We start from the raw sequence: 4,291 nt of genomic DNA on the forward strand, positions 1-4,291 counted from the left end.
GAAGATCTATCACAGGTGGCTGCAGCCTAGTACTTTTATACTGAATCTTGGAAACTAAGGTATAATTTCAATGTTGAAGAAAATGACTGAGTTTGAGAATTCTGCCAATCTAATCAAATTATAAGCTTGGCATCAAAAGGTTTGTAGAAACTCTTAGGCAGACTAATACATCAAGTGAATTGAGTATACAATATTTAGAAATAAAATCTACTGAAAATAGAGTTAAATTGGAGATACAAAGATCTTTCTGTTAGTTGTAGGACATTTGTCATTTTGGCGGGAATATATCATTATATCTCCATATTCAATTGAGTCCTTGCAATATGAGTTATGTATTCAATCTAAAGACTGAGCCTACTGTCACATGGCCTTAACTTTAATCTGTACCTCTTTAAAACATTTTTCCCAAGATTTATGAAAATAAGATAGGCTCCTTTTAGGAAAACATGAAAAAAGAAAGAAATTAAGGTTTCCATAATTTCTCTATTAGAATTTGGGTTATTTCATACCAGATTTTCTTTTTAAATACACCAATTGTTATTAGTATAAATGTAAAAGAAATAATAACTAAATTTGGTAAACATTTACCGTGCGGCACACCCCCTGTAAAAGCTGTACTTGTGTGAATTCAGTAGGTACAACACGAGGGAGACCTTGTCACTACTCCTGGTTTTACAGGTGGATAGCCCGAGACGCAGAGTCAAATAGCTTACACAGGGTCATGCAGTAAGTAAAGGGGTGGTGTTCGAGCGGGGCAGCCTGGGTTTAGGACTTGTACTCCGAAATCACCCCATGACTTCAGACACAGGTGTGGCTTACACGTGGATACAGATGTGGATGCTTCACTATGTGTTTACACTGTAAAAATCACACTTGAGTGTACTTTCATTCTAGGAATTTACATAAATTTTTATTAATAATAGTTAAGATCATATTTTCATTTAATACATCCATTGTCATTATCAATATTGTTAAAATAATTTTTATGTTACATTGAGAGAGTTCGAATGAGGGAGGCTCTTGGCTTTTATAGTTGTAACAGACTAGAAGGAACAGCTCGATTTAGCACATTGATTTTTACTTAGATGGGCCCCTTTTCACATGTTCTTTAACTTAAGACAATTTTGTAAAGGATTTACACTGGATTTTGATTCCTTACCATGTGTCATCTCATAGAGTACATATTAATAAATTTACTATGTTGCTTTTTATTCTGCTACAATTTACCTTCTTTTTATTATAAAACCTATTATCTCTTATCTTAAAATTAGAAGTCTTACTAGAACCCCAAAGAATAAATTCTGTTTATCATTTTATCATATTTTCAACTAGTCACAAAAAATCACTTGTATTGTTCATTGTATCAGTTATATTAGGGCATTATTCAATGTTACTTAAAGTTTTTTTTACTGTTATTCCTAGATATTAATTATGAACACATCAAGTAATGTCCTACTCTTAGTATTAAATTTTGCTTAAAATGCGTCAGTTTTAGGAATAGGTTTTATGACAAATTAAAAGGCAGTCTGTTTTGAACTGTACTCCCTTATCCCCATTTACTGCACAAATTAATTCACAAAAGAACTAATAAGTTCCCTAAGGGCAAAACAATGAATCATGAAACATACCAGACCCCTTAAAATTCTCAAAATCACAAAGTTGCCAGATTCATGGGTTAACTATTCACTCTAATTTGTAATACACTTAATACGTTACTTGCCCCACAGACAAAACCATATTTTCTGCAGATATTTAGGGCCCTGGAAGAGAGGAATAAATTTAAAGAGGGTGAAGGAGGTAATTGTGACATAGTCTAAACTGATTCATTGGAGTTGGGTATGGGAGGGTTATTAGGGTAATTAGCATATTTTAGCATATAAATCTTTGCGAATTACCACTCCACCCAAGTCAGTGCTGCTACTTCGGATTAAGCAGTTTCTTAGATGGGAGGACTAGATGTTTGGTTCATCGTTTTCCATTACTTTTTACTTGAAAGGCTGATTCTTTTCTGAATAAAGATCAATTTCATGTGGCTGTAGAAAGTGAATTTGTCCTAGATGTTTATTCTGGACAGTGCTGACTTATGGCAAAAAAGAGCAACAATCTTAACAGTTGTACAAGTTGTATGAGGTGTTGTGGTTTTGATGTAGAAAATATACTGTCTATATCCAATGCTGATAAATAACAAATAATTTTGTTGCAAATTGCACAGTACGGGTAAATTTTTTCCATAAACCCCTTATCGTCCTCTCTTTAAAGCTCTAGATTTGTTTCATCACAGCCACACTTCTTCAGTCTATGCCGTCTCTATTTTATGTCTCACTCAGTTCCCTGCCAACTGCATTCTGCCTTCCACCATCATTCCAGTGAAACACTTTTCTCTCAAGTACCAATGATTTCCTTATCGCTAAATCCAGTGGAAAATGTTTCATTCCTCTATTTTGAGGAGTTCATTCGTATTGCGTTCTTTTTGCTCCCAATATTTTACATTTTCCCTTCCACGTCTTTTAGCTAGCAGTGTGTCTTCAGCTAATATCCTCAGAGAAGAGTCTGTGAAAATAATAGAAAAGAGAAATAGAGCCTTTGCCTCTAAAATCTTAGAAAAATTTGAGAGGTGGCAGGAAATGGATCCTGGGATAGACATCATGCTCCTGAGAAGTGCTTGGGGAAAATTTTGCTTCACTTTCACAGGAGGGAAAAGAAAGATGGCTCTGTGGGTCCTAAGAGCCCCCGGAAGAGAGGAAAGGCTGTCTCGTGTCAACATCAATACTGTGGATAGGAACAGCTGTCTGACGTATCTGGCTGATTTATCCAAAGGTGGCCTTGCAAAATATTTCCATATTCTAAATATGGCACAAATTGTAGCAGGGAACCCACCACGGGTCATGTGAAAAGATAAAGTAGGTGTCTCAGATGTACATGGTATGAACAGAAGATCTATCACAGGTGGCTGCAGCCTAGTACTTTTATACTGAATCTTGGAAACTAAGGTATAATTTCAATGTTGAAGAAAATGACTGAGTTTGAGAATTCTGCCAATCTAATCAAATTATAAGCTTGGCATCAAAAGGTTTGTAGAAACTCTTAGGCAGACTAATACATCAAGTGAATTGAGTATACAATATTTAGAAATAAAATCTACTGAAAATAGAGTTAAATTGGAGATACAAAGATCTTTCTGTTAGTTGTAGGACATTTGTCATTTTGGCAGGAATATATCATTATATCTCCATATTCAATTGAGTCCTTGCAATATGAGTTATGTATTCAACCTAAAGACTGAGCATACTGTCACATGGCCTTAACTTTAATCTGTACCTCTTTAAAACATTTTTCCCAAGATTTATGAAAATAAGATAGGCTCCTTTTAGGAAAACATGAAAAAAGAAAGAAATTAAGGTTTCCATAATTTCTCTATTAGAATTTGGGTTATTTCATACCAGATTTTCTTTTTAAATACACCAATTGTTATTAGTATAAATGTAAAAGAAATAATAACTAAATTTGGTAAACATTTACCGTGCGGCACACCCCCTGTAAAAGCTGTACTTGTGTGAATTCAGTAGGTACAACACGAGGGAGACCTTGTCACTACTCCTGGTTTTACAGGTGGATAGCCCGAGACGCAGAGTCAAATAGCTTACACAAGGTCATGCAGTAAGTAAAGGGGTGGTGTTCGAGCGGGGCAGCCTGGGTTTAGGATTTGTACTCCGAAATCACCCCATGACTTCAGACACAGGTGTGGCTTACACGTGGATACAGATGAGAAAGTGATTGTAAAAGCATATACAGATGTGGATGCTTCACTATGTGTTTACACTGTAAAAATCACACTTGAGTGTACTTTCATTCTAGGAATTTACATAAATTTTTATTAATAATAGTTAAGATCATATTTTCATTTAATACATCCATTGTCATTATCAATATTGTTAAAATAATTTTTGTTAATATTATAGTAGTCATTTAAATAGATGATACTCCATACTTGCAACTATTCCTGTCATGAGAATACTCATAATAGTATACTGTATACTACATTACATACAGATAATATAAGTAATAGTATAATAGATAATGCTGTATATGATAACTGTCTCATCATCTACATAACAACTACCTTTTTGGTGGATATAATTTGAATCTTATTATGTTTGATATACTACTATAAGGAACATTTTTGTTCATAAAACCTTGCTGAGAATTCTAATTATTTCTCTAGCATATAGTGCTAAGAATAGAAACCACTGGATAAAGAACATGATAAATTTCATTACACTTAATTTGTAAT

This window comes from Pteropus vampyrus, unplaced genomic scaffold (assembly GCF_000151845.1).
Source record: "Pteropus vampyrus isolate Shadow unplaced genomic scaffold, Pvam_2.0 Scaffold60, whole genome shotgun sequence".
Classification (NCBI taxonomy): Eukaryota; Metazoa; Chordata; class Mammalia; order Chiroptera; family Pteropodidae; genus Pteropus; species Pteropus vampyrus.